This window comes from Pinus tabuliformis, chromosome 7 (genome assembly GCF_031772625.1).
Source record: "Pinus tabuliformis cultivar Carrire ecotype Pingquan chromosome 7, CPIR1, whole genome shotgun sequence".
NCBI lineage: Eukaryota > Viridiplantae > Streptophyta > Pinopsida > Pinales > Pinaceae > Pinus > Pinus tabuliformis.
This window is the reverse complement of record NC_142293.1, coordinates 632010383-632029131: the sequence shown is the minus strand read 5'-3', so window position 1 is coordinate 632029131 and position 18749 is coordinate 632010383.

The window sequence follows — 18749 nt, the reverse complement described above, 5'->3', positions numbered from 1 at the left end:
TATAAAAGAAATAGAAACTCAAGAAAAAGAAGTGCTCGGTTAGACTTTGGAGCAACCCCACAAAAGCGGATGCATGGCCCTTCACTCACGTCTTACCATACACTCTCCACCCTCTGATAGTCCTACAAGACCCTAAAGCTAAAATAATAATAGTTACCCGAATAAGAATTACAACTTCCCCGACAACGACGCCAAAATTTTGAGAGTTTTAATTGATGAATTAATCTTCCAATATTTATATGTCAATCTAGGCTTGTAAACGCGAGTTGTATTGCACTTTCTACATTTAGTTCTTGATCAAAGCTTTAATGTTTCCTTCATGATGATAAACTGAGTAATAAAACACACAAATTGTTGTAAGCATACAACTCAAAAGGAAATCAATCCATCTTGCTAACACATACAAAATCAATAATCAAATTCAACTTAAAGACTTTGAAATCTCTATGAACTTAACCTACTTGGTACTGGAATTGAAATATAGACTTAAATGTCGACTTGATTCTTTACCACAGATTCCAATCTAACAGGCTATGAAAGCAAATGCCTAATCAAATAGACTCCACACATAACTCAATCATTCAAAACCCAAATCCTAATTTCCAACTCTTACAATTTCCACTTGAAAGAATTAAAAGATCTAATCTACTTGGAATGGTAATTCAACTTTAAACTAAGCAATCAATCTTGCACTCAATGACTGTTCTTAATTCGAAACCCTAGAATGAGAAAAGCTTCACATTAATTCCACTGTTTTGACAACAAGTAAAAGATCTTTATGTTGGGAGCTAATCTGAATACTCTGTCTCACACCCTTAACCAGGCAACTTGATCTCTCACACTCAACTAATTTGCATACATATTCCTAATCTATCATAACCTTAAGAACAAGCTTCAAGCCTTAACTCTATTCTCAAGGATGACAACAAATAAAACAACTATAAATTGCTATCAGGCACACAAAATTGTACTCAGGAAACTATCCTACAGTTGCATAAATCTCAAATTAAACTCAAGAAAACCTATTCAAAATCTCAGCAAACCAACACTTTGTCTTCTCAGTGAAAAGGTAAGTCACACAGCTGATTGCAACCTAACTTCAAAATCAAATCAAGCACGCATTTGATGGAAATTACCTTAGGCTAGAAACTACATTTTCAATCAACAGTATTAGACTCTAGGCTATGGTACTGCACTCAAGCACTCAAAATGAAGCAAGGGAAATCACACTGAAAACTAAAACTAAATCATTCACTTGAACTCCAAAATCAATCTGCAAATTTATTAAGAAACTGAGAATCTATTTGAGAAACAAGACAAGATTAAACGATGTTAAGCTAACTTAATCAATCAATCTGGAAAGAAATATTTCTATGGCACACACATGAAAATAATTTAGCAGAAAACCAATCGATTTGGACTAAATCAAACTTATGATGAGTCAAGCTATTCTAATCAATCAATCTGGAATGAATACTCCTATGGCACACACATTTATGAAAATAATTCGGCAGGAAACCAACCAATTTGATCACTGAAAGAAACAAGAAAATGTGATTTATTTAGAATCAACTGAAATCCACTTCAATGCATAATTAAACTCACACCAGATCAATCTTGATTACTCAATGAATTATCTCAACTTCGGATTCGAGGGTTTCTCTGTGTTTTCATCGGATGGACCAGCTCACCACAAGCATTCAGTTTATAATGTGATTAAAACAAGTTTTATATAACTACGATAGCACAGTTAGGGTACGGTTTGTGGCTTTAGAGAACAGAGTATGACTCTACCTTAGAAGTAGGAGCGCCAATCACATGAGAACCATACATTCAAATTGCTAAAGTAAAGGATCTGAAAACGCATCACATAGTCAGCATACTAAAATTGTTTCAAATTCAATAGAAACCTCCATGCAACATATAAAAAATTGATAAACCAAAGATAAACAAGAAGAAATTATGACTATCACATAGCTATGTTCCTAAGAAATGATACAGAGTTGATCCCAGATGGTGGTGGGCCTGGCCACACCTAGGGAGCTTATTTACTTATAGGAAATGAAAATCTTTAACATAGCTAATTCATGAATTCATAGTGAACCATCTAACAAATTGATTTGAACTCAATACATCGCCATCATAACAATATTTTAATTAAAAATATATGTCTGGAGATAAAAGATACAAATGACAATATATCCTTCTATTTGCTAGCTTCCTAGTTATTACAGAGAAACCTTTATTGGCGTTGGCTAGGATAAAAACAAATTGAACCATATATAGAAAATTTTAATAGCTTGGCTAAATCGATCTTCCAGATTAGATTGTTGGAACAACCTATTTGATTTAGCATAACAAACCCTCAACTAACCCCAAGATTGGTACCAGCTAAGTTCAATGAGGATAGTGGAGATCTTTATAATGGAAGAAGTTTAACTTGTTTGAGCATAAATAGAGGTTGCTCACTCATCTAGAAGTATCCGGCCTATCCCTCCTTTACATTGTTAAGTACTAATCCCGAAATGGTTGTTGAGTACAAAAATGGTGGAACATGTTTCATAAATCAACACTATCCTAATCTCATCCTACTTAGTTGCTGCAATATCCACACTTGACCATGTTGATTAGTTAGTTCATTGGTAACAACTCAAATTCACTTAAATTTAACTAATAAACAACAAAATGACACAATGAAATGATTTACCTCGTAGTAGGATTTTGACAATTTTAGAGCAATAAAAATGGCAGGAGAGTAGGTATAGGATTACAAAAAGGACAAGAATGGAGGTGGAAAACAGTGGAAGTGGGGACAAAACAGGGTACCAAAAAGTACCTCTAACCATTCCTCCATGTTTGAATTTCCAATGAAATGTCATTAAGGACCGTCAATAGATTTCACCCACCCATACATGGTTAGTTCTTCCTACTATGTCATCTTCTTTCCTTTTTTGTTTTTCTTCTTGTTGGCTTGCTATATCCCTAATAACTCTAATGACTCCATTTTCCTCTAAATGTTTACCCCTACTATGTTTTGAACTCATCATTCTATTGTTTGCATCAAATAATCTTATACATTTTTATTTCTTCTCATAGATTACTTGCCCATATGTATTTAGAGAATTTACTACTCTACTTTTGTCATTTTACTCTATTACTTCTTTTAAGTCCAACCTTCTCTCTCTACCTAGGATCTAGTACATAGGAGTTTTTCTTATAAAATCCCCTCTATCACCTTAAAACCTAGTTCTATGTCCTACATGCACTACTTGACCTTCATCCCCCTCTATCATTGGATGCCCCATATACACCCCTCCATTATTAACTAGAAACTTGTGGTATTTGAATATCCAAGTCTCATTAACTAAAATTTTTAAATAAATTGAGACCATTGTTTGGACATGTTGTTTTTCGTTCCAACATATTGTCATCTTATTCACGTTAGTTAAGAAAAGTGTGTTACTAAAAATGGATTGTACCGTACAAGCCCTTAGTATATTCCAATATAGGAAATTTTATTATACATCAATGCACTTACCGTTCAAAAATATGGTGGAAGTTGTGTAGCTTGAGGCCTTTGATAGTTTATTTTATTTGGAGGAACCTTTTGGCTACTTTATTGATCGAATCATATTTTTTACATCAGGGTATATAAAAAATTATATTAAATATACTACTATACTTGTAGCTTCAGGCGATGACTCATAATGAGTTTACCATATCATAATTTATTGAAATTTACAGTTATTATGTCCTTAACTTAACTCCCTCAAATGGATCCTTTTGTGTGACAAATATCTTATAACCATTGATGTTCAACAGTTATAGAGGCATGAATACAAGTTCATTATTATTCTAGCATTGGAATAAGGGAAACATTTAGGGTTATACATGTGAAAGACTTTGCGTAGGAGATGCAAAACCATAATAGGAACATATAGTATATTTATATTTACAATGAGAACATTAAAAGTATCTTATATTAATATTTTCATAAGCTAATCTCATAGGGAAATAAAATGGTTAATGGTGTATTGATCAGTGACTAGAGAAAAAACATCTTGTGCACTGGCTCAAGACTAAACATTAGAAAATAAAAATAAAATTTCCATATTAAAGTGGTACATGACAAGTGGTATCAGAGTGCCTCATTTAATGTTGAGCCAACAATGGGTCATCACAATAAAAAAAGAAACTGGTATTGAAATATAATTATGAAAATACTGATAACAGGTTGTCTTGTCTCATAAGGTACATAAGTGTTAAACATTGTTATAGGATGGTAGATGAATCTCCTCAAACCATAACAGGTGGGGAAGACTTATATGTTGAATTGGGACGAGGAGGAACTACACCAAACTCCTAGATTATGGAAGTTATAAGAAATGTACAACAAGAATTGGATCAACTTAGAAACATCAATGAATGGTTGTTGAGGGCTAGTGAGGAACAAGAATGTATGATAAGGGAATTGACAAAAAAACCCATTGATAAAAGTGTAAAACCAGAAGGGTTAAAATGGAAAGAGGAAGATACGAAGTTATAAAATTCTAAAAGTGTTGGAGAATCAGATAAAAAATATTCAAAATCACATAAGAAAAAGAAGAAAATGGAGTCGCAAGGAGAATTTTGGAAAATCCAACCCCCTACCCTTGATGAGGAAAGGGAGGAAGATTTAGAATCATGGCTTCTTAACATCATCAAATACTTTCAGGTGTATGAGTATAAAATTTATTTGAAGGCGTGACTAGTTATTTACTAGTTACAGAGAAATTCCACTTTGTGGTGGGAAGGGGCTAAAAGTATACTTCTGTTGGAAGAGAAGATAATTTATTGGGAGGAATTTCATAAGAGGTTTAAATCTCGGTATCTAAGTGAATGATATTATGATGATCGTGCTAAGGAATTCCATTAATTAAGGTTAGGACAACTTACCATGGATGAGTTTGTAAAAAAAATTACAAACTTACTATGGTATGTGCCCTATATTAGAGAGAAGAAATCAAAAGTATAGAGATTTCTAAACTATTTACCAACACCCTACAAGGAGAGGATTGAGTTCAAAAATCCAAATACGATGGATGAAGTGGTAAGGAAAGATAGATTATTTTACCAACAATTCAAAAATAGAAATGAAGGTTCCAAATCATCGCATACCAAGGGTCAAAAAAAAATTTATGAACATTAAAATATAGAAACCTCCCCATCTTAAAATTTTTGGAAAGGAGTATTAGAGGAAGAAGTTTAACAAAGGAAGTGTAAATTGGTTGGCTTAGCCTCACATAGGATCAAATCCCATGGAACTGAACAATAAAAAGAGCATAGGAGGTAAAGAACAAGAACCGCTAGAGTGTTGGGGTTGTCGGGAGTGACATCTATTAAGGGAATATATACATAATATGAGATCAATTTCTAATATTCAAGAACTACTTGAAGCAACTATGATAAATGATGTGGCCAGAAACATTCCCAGAATCAGGGTGGCATTAGAGGATTGGTAGGCTGAGCATCAATCTACAATGATTGAGATCGAAGGTACTATACAAAACCAATATGTTTATGTTTTATTTGATCTTGGGGCTAGTTTAATTTATATTAGCCCCCAATTTGTGGAAAAATGTAATTTGTAATTAGAAAAATTTCAAAATGCATGGTTGCTACAGTTAGCAACTAGTACCAAATGAAAAGTAATACATCAATTAAGATAATTTCATGTGGAATAAAATGGTTATTCCAAAGAAGTGAATTTAAACATTCTTTCTTTAGGATTGTGTGATATATTAATTGCATGGATTGGCTAGAAAATGAAAGAGATGTCATAAACTGTTTAGAGAAAATTGTAAGTTGTGTAAACCAAAATGGACAACCTAAATTGATACGAGGAAAACCAAAACCAGTATCAGTCAAGAAAATCTCATCTTTTCAATTAAAATAGAATGGAATAAAATGATTTCAAGTGTAGATGGTGCATGTGGAAAATGATGAAAAAGAAAAAGAAAAAAAAGAAAGATTAGATACTTTATAGGTCATAACAGATTTTCAAGATGCTTTTCTGGAGTAAATTCCCAAGTTACCCCCTCGTAGAGACATTGATTTCTCTATTGATTTGGTACCAATTGTTGAACCTATGTCTAGATCCCCCTATAGAATGAGTATACCAGAGCTACTAGAGTTGAAAATTCAGCTACGGAAGCTACTAGATAAGGGTAATATCAGACCTATTGTATCACCATGGGGTCTACCTGTGCTACTTATCAAGACAAAACATGGCACATTTAGGCTATGCATTGACTATAGGTAGTTGAGGAAGTTAACTATCAAAAATAAATATCCACTACCCTAGAATTATGACTTCTTTGATTAAGTAATGGGAGAAACCGTCTTTTCAAAAGTCGATTTAAGAATTGGTTATCATTAGTTGTGAATAAAATATAAAGATGTTCACAAGACATGTTTTAGAACTTGGTATGGACATATGAGTTCATGGTGTTACCCTTTGGTATCACTAATGCACTAGCGACCTTCATGTGTTTAATTAACAATGTACTTCATAGATTTGTGTTAGTATTCATATATGACATCCTAGTGTACTCTAAAAATGAGGATGGGAACCAAGAAAATCTTAGATTGGTGTTACATACATTAAGAGAACATCAAATTTATGAAAAAGTTAGTAAATGTGAGTTCTAAGAAAATAGAATTCAGTATATAGGGCACATTATTTCTAAAGGAGGATGAGTTGTGGACCTTGAAAAGGTTAAGGCTATTCTTAATTGGACCACACCTAATGATGTGTCATTAGTTTACTCATATATGGGGATTTCTAGATATTATCAAACATTTGTAAAAGGATTTTCAAAATTATCTTACATGATTACCTCCTTGCATAAAAATGGAATAAAGTTTCAATGGATAGACAAATTCCAAGAAAGCTTTGACAAATTAAAACAATTGTTAACAAAAACTCATATACTAAAAATTTCAAATCCAAATAAGAAATTTACCATTTCTATTGATGCTTGTTTGGAAGGACTTGGGGATTATTTGATGCAAGATAATGTAGTAATAGCATCTGAATCCAGAAAGTTGAAAAAAATTGAACATAATTATGTTGTGTATGATCTAGAATTGACAACAATGATACATACTCTAAAAATGTGGAGGCAAAAGGAAGTTCATTTTGGTAGCAAATCATATCAGTTTGAAATATTTCTTGAGTCGACCTAACTTGAATGCTAGAAAAGAAATGTTGTTAACTTTCCCTAGTGAGTTTTAATTTTATATAAAACACATAAAAGGAAAATAGAAAAAAATCATCGATGCTCTAAGTAGACATTCTCCTTCTTTTGTAGGAAGTTTTGTGAGCAACATTAATACATATTTTGGGGAACATATTAAAGAGGCACTACAACAAGATCCTCAATATTAGGAAATGCAACAAAAAATACGAAAAAAGGATCTTTTGGGCTATGCAGAAAATTCGAAAGGATTAGTAACCTACCAAAATAGATTGTACATTCCTAATGTGCTCATGCTAAAATAAATGATATTGGATGAATACCAGAAGAAACATTATATTGGTTACCAAGGATACCAAAAGATTATAACAACGTTAAGGAAAAACTTGTTTTGGTCAGGTATGAAGAGAGATGTGGTAGAATATTTAGCAAAATGCTTAGAGTGTCAATAGGTAAAAGTGGAATACTAACATCCTATCGGATTACTAAATCCATTACCCATCCCTAAATGGAGGTGGTAATATCAATGGATTTTGTTATAGGGTTACTCAAAACAAAGAATCAACATCACTCTGTCATGATGGTGGTGGACACTTTGTCCAAAGAAGCACATTTTATATCATTGTAGTCTACTTTTGGAATGGCTTAGATTTCCAACATTTTCATTAAAGAAATATTTTGATTTCCTCGTATACCACAAATGATGGTATCAGACATAGATGCTAAATTTACCTCCATGTTTGGATAGCTCTGTTTGGGGTCACGTGGACTCAATTACACTTCAGTACTAATTATCATCCACAAATGGATTGATAGATAGAAAGGAAAAATCAAATCCTAGAATATATGCTACGAATGTATGTGATGGACAGGCCTAATAAAATGGAGGATTATATGCACTTAGAAAAAGTTTCCTATAACAATAACTACCAAGCTTCCATAAAAATGAGTTCTTTTGAAGCTATATATGGTAGGAAGTTTCATATGCCACTCAGTTTGGGTCAACCGGAAGATATGTTAATATTGGGACCTGAAGCTTTGCAAGAAATGGAACAGATAGTGTGAAATATTAGACATAATATGAAAATAACACAAGATGGGATAAAAGTTATGTAGACAGGAAGAGGACTCATAAATAATTTAACGTTGGAGACCATGTGTACTTGCAGGTAAAACCCAAAAAAAGTACTCTCATATTTGGTAGTTGTGCCAAGTTGGCACCATGATTCTGCAAGCCTTTTGAAATTTTAGACAGAGTTGGTCAAGTGGCATATTAACTAGCTCTGCCATATCATATTAAATCTCATAATGTTTTTCGTGTGTCCTTGCTAAAAAAATATATCCATGATAAATCACATGTAATTGATTGGAACTTGATATAGGTGGAATCCAAAGGAGACTTTCTGCCAGAGCCACTATGTATCCTAGATCAGAAAGAGATCATACTTTGAAATCAAGTCATCGCAGGCGTTAAAGTGTAGTGGAAGCACTTTACACCTGAAGAAGCTACTTGGGAATGTGAGGAGATTATGAAATAAGCCTATCCAACATTGTTCAAAAATGAGGCAGCAGAGGAATAACAATCGAGGATAGTGTTATTTTTTTTACATGGGGAAGATGTAACACCCCTCTGTGTTCATGTAAATATTCTTTATTTAGAATGAACTATTTTTAGCAATGGCTAGAAAGCCATAGTAAACTCAATTTGGAATAAATATGGTGATGTAATAAATATATTTTGATAATAAAAATAAACTGAAAGATTTACTTGGAAAAGAACACTTGAGTTAATGAGATCATTATCTAGATTTGGAAACCAATGTGGATGGATAAGATTGAACAAAATTCCCTCAATCTACTCCTAAAAATCCCTAAGGGTTGTTTGTTGAGATTTAATATGATTCAAAGAAAAAAATATATTAAATCTCTCATAGTGGCAAGAAAACTAAGCATTAGGGGAATTTAGAGGTCTAAAATGAACCTCGTAAGAAACATGTATAGCCAAAATAAACTTTCCAAGAACCAATAGGATTCAAGATGATGATGTCAACCATGGGGGATGATTCATCATTTTTGGAGTAAAAAAGTAAGAAGATTAAAAAATAATAAAATAATAAAACTACTTTTTCAACTCATATTTTCAACTTATCTCCCTAAGGTTTAACTCAAATTTACAGTGGAAGTACTTGTTGAATGCAAAATTTAATTTTTCATCCAAGGAGTACCCATGTTGCATACTTTTGATGGACCTTGCTACACGAAAATTGCAAAATACATGGAAAGAAAACGTGATTGCAATCATGTTTTTCATTTATTTCTCATTTTTCATGTGGTAGGGTCCATCGAAAGTATGAAACATGGGTACTCCTTGGATTAGGAATCAAACTTTTCATCCAATGATTGTTTCTACTTAAAAATGGCTAAACCCATCTGGAGATAAGTTTAACTTATGATTTGAAAAAATAGTTTTTTCTTTTTTCCCTCTAAAATTTGATGATGTAATCTAATCTTATTTTATTATTTCCACTATTATTTTATAATCTCCTTAGAAGGCCCATTTTAGACCTCCAAATTCCCCTAATGTAAGGGTGAATAAAGCATTGACAGAGAAAAAGGTTGGCTTTAACGAAGAAGGAAGATACTTTTTCAAAAAATAAAGACAAATCCTAGGCTATGAGGTTGGAAGACACCTAAAAGAAACAAACTAATAAGGAAATTTTGCTAGGGAAGCAAGGCATAAAATACCTTGAGTGAGAATCACAAGAGGTCATTGTTTTTGGAAAAATAAAAGATCTCAACTCAGGGGAGAAACAATGGTGAAGGTTCATTCTTGGGTGGGCATTTGTTCATCCCAAGTTGATCCAGTTGATTATGTTTGAAATTCTGGTCAATGTGCAGTTATATTTTTAATATTATTATTGAATTTATTTGATGTGAAAGTTGTTATGATTTATTATAACTGTTAATTATGTTCTTACTGAAGCATAGTTGTAAATTACATGAACTTTGTTCTTATAAGTTATAGATGCATATTATCTAAATTTTTCTCATTATCAAGAGCATAGATACAAATTGCATCAATTTTCTTCTTATTGAATTATTGAAACATATTATAGGAATTATGATTATATAAATTATGTATTTCCTAAGTTATAGAGAAAGAGTATGGAAGATATAGATAGGTAGGACCTAAGGATCCTACGCCCAAATTTGATAAAATATTATGAAAGGCTTAAATAAATTAGCAATGGGTTGCAATAATGTTTCGTTATATGTACGTTACTATTCACGGTTATGTTAGGTCCCTATTGGTATCCACATATTTGATAATTTACTAACAATTGCAGAGTAATTACAAATTAGTGATGCTTTGTATGCATGGGAACTAGTGAGGTTGGTCAATGTGTAAATGACACAATATTTTTTTATGAGAATATAGGTGGTCCTAGATCGAAATATCAAAATCTAACTATTGGAATGAAAAAACGTAGTACTCTCCTTACTGTCAAATGGATTTCTAGGGTAGGCTGAGCCAACCATGTCTGTATTAGAAAGAAAAATATAACCGGAATGAGTTACAGTTAATATTAGTGCTAAAATTATAACATGGAGTGTCATTTTCTAACTAGAATCACTAAAGATGTAATTTGGAGAATCTTTTGATAACCAAAAGTATTATTTTAGGAGACCTTGATCCAAATCCAATTATACGGATATAGGAAAAAAAAAGTGACAAATATAATTCATACTAGAGCTAAATTGTTTGTAATGAATTATTAGAAATACTTACACAAAGCTCAGGGCATTATTATAAAGTTATATTTGACATTTCCAACCCACAAGATAACTGGTTTATTATATTATTGATGGTGTTGGACCGGCGAACATTGAGGGGATCACCTTGGTATGAAGTTAAAACTAGACCTCACACCATTTGGTGTGAGAGTCCCATCCGGTATGATGGTCTGGTTGCCATTGTCTTAAAGGTTTGCCTCAATTCTTTCTTGTCAGCATAGGACAATGGTTCACTTTGTCTTCAAGAAGTGAGGTTCGCGTTCCTGGTGAGTGTAAGTGTCACTTGTGTCAATGGTTCTTTCATTGTTGAAGGAGAGTGTGAGAGTGAGTTCCAGGTCAATTGGGGGAAATCCCAACACTGCTAGGAACAAACAACACAATAGGACATGCACAGCTTCTGGCGCAGTAGTCCAAACGGATGTGTTAGTGACAACATACAAGGTGAGATAACATGTACAACACTCAGAAAATTCCGAACGAGTGCAACAGTTGCTACAGAAAGCTTCTTGTGAAAGTTCTGTCTGATGTCCGGGAGAGAAATCTACATGGCTGAGACAATGTGTACAACACATTTTCATTAATAGATTATGAATTACAAAAAATGAAGTTCGTATATAGAACACAGGCTAAAGAAAAATGCAGTACAAGTGTTAAAGATCAGTCTTACAACAAATACAATACATGTGCAAAAACGTATTGGCCTTTTAGCAGGCTTCTGAATTAAGTGAAAGTTCCAAGAGACATCATTACACAATACATCACTAACCCCGAGTGTGGGGTGTTGGAGCCACTACTTACTCCTCAAAGAAAATATTATAGACTCTCTTGGATATGTGGGAAGAGCTGAGCTGAAAATTCCTTTACATGTACAAATGAGGGGGTATTTATAGCCAAGGGTAAAACTAACCCTTGTGGTTGTTCCACTACCCTCATGACCATTTGACTTCCATGACTCTTCAAGTTACATGACTCTTGTTTCAAAAAGTAGCTCTCTTGGATTTCCGCATCACGTCACATTGACTAACAACAAGCCCATAGTGGATATGTCAGCGACATGACACATGACGTGACTTGACATGACTTGGCATGACAATGTTTGTACATTCGCACTGCTGCTCGGGTGCATGTAGAGCTATAGTGTTGTTGGGTGATTAATGTCTTCATGGTGTATCATAGCTTCACCTCCACATGGTGAAGTGCGCGGAGTCTTCAATGGTCCTCGGCTCTCTTGATAAAGCTTTAGCATGTTGTTCCTTGCTTGCATGCTCGAAGGCTTGACAAGCTCATATGTTCACAAAGGTGCATGTTCTTCTCATTCATCCGCTTCAAATGCTTCATTTGTTCGTCCATTAGTGAGCCTGTCCCTCTACATGTTCTCCCTTCGTTAATCCCATTCAGCATCTTCATGATTGTTGGTGTACCCATACATGTAGTCACTCATGACAAGACAACATCGAATCCAAAACCTCCTAGTCTAGCATGACACATGATCATTCAGATGCAAGTGACCGAGAGAGGTAGCGAGGCTATGATGCGGGTTGATGGATCTGGGAATTGCTGATGAAAACTTTGCAAGGGTTAGTGACTGATGGAGATAGGAAATCTGAGTTGGCAGTGACTATCTGCGAGGTCTAGTTCAACTGGGAGGAATAGTCTGGATTGCTAAAAGGTAAGGCAGGAATCCTCTACACGTTTTTCCAAATGAACGGGCAGTGGAGCTCGACAACCATATTTGCACAATTTTCTAGAGGAGTGGGCTAGCCTACATGAATGGTCAGTAGACAAGGATTACATAGTGTTTCTGGGGAACTTCCCGAGAGATTGGCAGCCAAAACTGTGTAATTCCTAGACAGAACTACCATTTGGCTACTAGGGTCACTAGCACCCAAAACTACGCAATTCCCAGAGGGAACTACCAGTTGGCTATTGGGGTCACTAGTAGCCAAAACTTTACAATTCCCAGAGGGAACTGCCAGTTGCCTACCGAAGTCACTGGTAGCAAAATCTGTGCAATTCCTGGAGGGAACTGGAGGTCCGCTGCTTGGGGCTACTGACAAGAAAAACTGAACTAAGATTGGGAGGCTGACCTGCTGATCATATCTATGAAATTTATGAGCTAAAATAATTGATGGGTAGCAGAAGGCTTGCTCATGAACACTCCACAATTTCTGATATGAACAGTTGGTTGAATGTTGGGATAACTAGCTGGGAAAGTTGCATAATTTTCTGAGGGAGACAGGGATGAGCACTTGGTGTCTATCCGGCCTGTCTACGCAATTTCTCAATTATTTGAGCAGGTGAGGTCAGTGGTCTCTACACAATTTTTGAGGGGAGTCAGTCCTAGGGTGACTGTTGGGTTCGACTGTCCAGGTGGCCGACATGAGAGCTGATTGAATTGCTTGCGAGTAGCACAATTTGAAAAGACTAGCTTGGTGTTTTTGCATTGTTCTGGTTGACAGTCAATCGGGTTGATGATAGGGTGATGGTCTGACTGTCAAAGGGGAGCCAGGTTGTTAGAACCTTCAGCAAAAATGGCTAAGTGTGTGAACAATCAAAAGATCCATAGGTGATCATACAAACACACACTCGCATGACTTGACGACGAAACGACCAAACCATCCAGACACACATGTTCAACAAGACTAACCGATGGTGTAAGTGACAAGTGTGACACTCATCATTGATTATTCATTGATTGAGATGACACTTGCGCAAATGTGAATGTGACTCCATGTATCAGTGTGACAAATTCTTTCATAGTGAATACAACAAGAATATACGAAGCAGAGACTTTGAGCATAGCCAGAACATGGTCGCAAGCATGACTTATACATCAACATGTAGAGACTTGAATGCAATGAACAAGGCAGATGTAAAGACTCACACGAGCTCACAGTGTGAACTCAAGTGTGTGGAGTCATCAAGTGAAACTCTTCGAGGGAGGCTTCAAAATTGGTGCAGACCAAAATTTTGGAGGGTTTGTAGCCACTACAAAACTTGGAGACACACTAGTAGAACTCCAACTTCTCTATTTCGGTTCATTTCTAGCATAGGGCCTTGGCCTTTCAAGGAGTATTGAATAGTTGTGTGGGTCACTTCATTTCCCCATTTACCCCATGGACATATGTGGTGCACCCTTTTCCAACTCAGTCAAACACAAGCAAAAGTTGAACTTGAATCTCAGTGTTTTGAATCTGGGAAAGGTAGTTTAGCTCACAAGTTGAAAATTTTTAGAGTATAAGTTTTCATCTCTAGATAGTACCCCGAAAGATTCATGCAGGAACACACACATTTCTCCACTGCTGGTGAGCCTTGTTAGTACCCTGGTGGAGTTACATGTTTCACCTCTCTGTGCAGGAAGCCATTCTCTTCTTTCGCCTTTACATTTTTCAAGATGACTGTGCATAGGCACTTATTCATTTTTGGGGTAGAAGAGGGATCTCGACTTTTTGAGAGAAGAAAAGGTTGTTCCTTCAAAGAAGCATGTAAGACCTCTAACATAGGTTTTCTCATTTAGATTTTCCCCTTCTCCATTTCTACTATTTTGATGAGCAGAAGGCTAAGTACAGGCATGGGGCTTCCCAATGTGGACATAGGTTCACGATTGGACCAAAAATTTCCTTGCAGATGGTTTGTATTTTCCTTCAATACTTCATTAGTTGAAGGTTACAACCAATCATAGTGAAGGAGGACACAAAATTGGCCAAGTGCTATAGTGTCATGGGTTTCCTCACATTTTTGCCACATACTTTATTCGAAAGCCAGGACATAGTAGTTGGTAGCACTTATTTCTCGAAAAAAAAATAGTAATATATAAAATAAACAAAGTGAACATGAACAAAAATAGTAATAAAAATCAAACAAATCAAAAGAAAAGATAATAAGAAAAACAAACAAAATGAAACAAAAAGTAGCAAGAAAACTATGTACATGACATGGGCGGGGCCTGACCTATTGAAAATAATGCTTGAGATCTTGGCCATTGGTAGGAAGGTTGTCAAACCTCCTGCCCAGTGATTTCAAATGATATGTGTGTGGGCCAAGCCTCTTGTAGACCAGTGCAAGTCCAGCAGGTTCGGCTACCAGAACCTGGTGGCATTTCAGAAGACCTTCAAGTGAAGACAACACCACTGTTTCAGGTACTATGTGCAACATGGGCTCAAATGATGGCAAATGGTAGTTGCTTTTATTCCGGGAAGGGTTCAAGTTTCTTAAGTCAATGCGTAAGTAGATTTTCCCAAATTTCTTACATGCAAGATTTAAATAAGAAAATTAGGTATGATGACAAACTTTGCAAGTAATCCAAACACTTAAAATGTTAGTTGATATTTTCGGTGAAAGGAGTGAAAATAACATGTACGTGTTACCTGTTCCTTGCTACAATGGCTTGTCCCTTCCTTTACCTTGAATCTCATGTTGGATTGCTCACATGTAGTGTGTACTCAAGTCATCATCTACTCATGCAGACCCATCCTGATATTGTTCGATTAAGCGGTCAACGATTTGTTGGTGTTGTAGTGTGTAGCTTGTAGCAAGATTGACCATCTTCAGAATGTGGTAGGTTCCCAGGTTGCTTTTTTTATTTGTAGTGTTGGTCATTTATGTTTTTAGCATGAGTGCTTCATACTCAGCATCATTTTTTGTCCCTTCGAACTTCAAAAATATTGAAATCATGCATTGTCAATTGTTTTGGATGATTGAGATACACTCAATCCTTAAGCCATCATGTGTTCCAAACTTGTCAAGACTCATAACCCATACCTCATATGTACATGGACCATTTGGCGTGCTAGTGCTGTTGCTACTACTGTTGGTGTTGCTATTGCTACTATCGAAAAAAAAACTGTACAAGTTTCATTATCATCAGTTTGGAAGGAAGGAGTCCCAACTGCTTATCTGTAGAGGTTGGAGCTGGTCATGCAGGATAACACTCCAATGTCTTTTCCATGAGGTAGTTTCCAAACATGATTTCTGCAAAGTCCAATGGTTTGTTTTTGCCGTTAAGGAGAGTGACATTGTGTTTCATATACTTATCAATTAACACTTGGATTTGGTTGCATATTCCCTTGTAGGGAATCCACATGTGTGACCAGTCTATAGAAAAATATCCATCTAGCTTTCTAGAATAGTTTGTACTAAGTAGCAGGCCATATGATTCTCGTATGTCCACAACAACTATGTTGATGCATTGGTGAACTTGACCATCATGGGATAGTTGGATGATCACATCTTGAAGTTCACCAATGGCTTGTACTGATGTTCTGTCAATTTGGATGATTCTTGCAAATGTTTCATTCCATCGTGCATTGATCTTCTTAGAAATGGAGAGCGGCATGACATTGGTTTCTGCACCAGAATAAACCAAGCAGTTGTAAACATTGTAGTCGAAAAATTCAAGTGAAAGCATGAATGGGGGGCAACCCGAGTTTTCTTCTTCCATCTGGAGTGTATTAAGCATAGTAGATAGTGATCTGGGAGGTGTGCTTGCTCCCTTGCTCATAGAGGTTACATTGTCTGTTGTTGTTTGTCCCAACACATGCAACAGGATATCTCGCTGACTCTGGACTTTGGCTAACTCGAAAAAAATGATGTTCGCCTTATTTTTTCTCATGTCATCAACTATGTTGTAGTCAAGAGGTGGTGGACTCACCAAGGTGTCCTGGGTGGAAGGAATGTTCATGTGTCCGGCGGAGTGTTTTGCAAATTGTTGCTCATGGATGTACTCTTAAATGCCACTGTCATCCTGAAATTGCTTTGTATATGTTGCTTCAAGGCAGATGGTGGATCGGCCTTCTTTATCGGTTGCCTCACTTTCTCTTGCATTTCCACAAGTGTAGGGGGGCCCCTTTACTCCAAATATTAAAACGATCATTTTTTCTTTTTGATCTGCTTCCCGATGTTTGTCTTCGATATTACTTGCAAGCACTGATAAATGTTCACCACATGCCTAGAAATTTGTGTTTCTTTAGGTGCAACCTCTTCACTAACATCAGTTTCTTCTAGCTACTCTTGCATATCGCCTTTCGCATCCAGTGTATGACTGTAGACTAAGGTAGCGAGTCAATTGAAATCTAAAGAATAGTGCTCGGGGTGGAACTCTTTGTCGGATGAATAGAAATTAGGATTATCACACTGATAGAGTTGGAACACAAGCTTCTGCACAAATTTGGAAGCAAATCATTGTTGCTTGATGAGCTGGTTGATGAAAATCTTGTCTGTCTCTATTTGGGTGGATGGCACCTTACGAATGTGTCCATTTTCAGTTTCTTGAGTTCAAACATTTTGGTGGCCAATTTCTTGAGAAGGTGAGTGAGGGTCTCAATATCAATTGCTTCCTTGTTTCTAGCCTTACTAGTCGTTGCTTGGGGCTTTCTACTCGCATCCTTGGAGCCTTTCCTTGATTCGTCATCCTTGATGACTCTAATTGCGCATAAGTATTTTTCAACAAAAATAGCCTCTTCACAACTTTCTAAAAGTGTTGGCTTCGCAACTCACTTGACAAACAACGCAATGGTGGTCGACAATGTAGACATGTAATAGTCAACAATGATGGAGTCATGAGGTTTAGTGTCTAAGGAAAAATTGTTCAAAATACACATAAACCTTTGACTGAAGTCTTTCACTTTCTCTTTTCCCTCCATCCTGAGGCTTCCCAATTCCTTGAACAGCATGGCTAAGCTATTTTCATCAGCAAACATTTGGAGGAACATATGTTTGAAAGAACCCCAGTTTTGTATGGATTTGGGTGGAAGGTTGTGATACCAAGCAGCTGCATAGCCGTCCAAGGTACATGGGAACAATATACATGCTACATCGTCATAACATACCTCAAGGGTCTACAGCTGTAAGTAGAAGTTGTCTAAGTGGTATTTTGCCTTCACCATGTTTCCAGGGTTGAACTTGATGTTCATCCTCTATGCTCACTTCAGCATCTTATGAAAAAACGCTGGGAGGGCCAATGGTCCCCGAGTCATCCATTCAAGATTTGTGTAAGCCATCTCTTCTTCTTCATCATCTTCTTCCTCTCCTTCGGAGTCTGATGGTTTCAGATATAAGTTATTTGGTTTGTCTCCGCCTCCACCTCCTCTACTACCTTCCCCTCCACCTCCTATACTGGAGTTCGATCCCAAGGTCACAAGAGTTCCTTGTTCATCTTCAAGGAAGATTGGAGATTACTCTCCATATTCAATAGCTTCCTCTAGACCTTCAAGCATGACAAGGACTGCTTCTTCCACCGATGGTACAAAAAATCTTGTGTGAGTGGCTTTTGGCTTCTTAGATGTGTGTGGAAGATTTTGTATGCTTGGGATCAATCTGACTACTTTCACGAACTGACAAGTGAACGGATGGATGGAGCGAAGGTGTTAATATGAAATCTCATGTCCAATTTTGGGAGGTGAGGAGTAACCAACTGCAGAGTCGTGTGAGAGGGAGTATGAGTGAGTGTGAGGGGAATTGTATCCATTTACAACTAGTTGCCCTCCTTTTAGCACCAGAAATGTTAATGGTGCTAGACCCACAAACATTAAGGGGATCACCCCGGTATGAAGTCCCAACTAGACCTCACAGCGTTTGGTGGTGGAGTCCCATCCGGTATGATGGCCCAGTTGCCATTGTCTTAAATATTTGCCTCAACTCTTGCTTGTTAGCACATGAGAGTGGTTCGCTTTGTCTTTGAGAAGTGAGGTTCACGTGCCTGGTGAGTGTAAGTGTCAC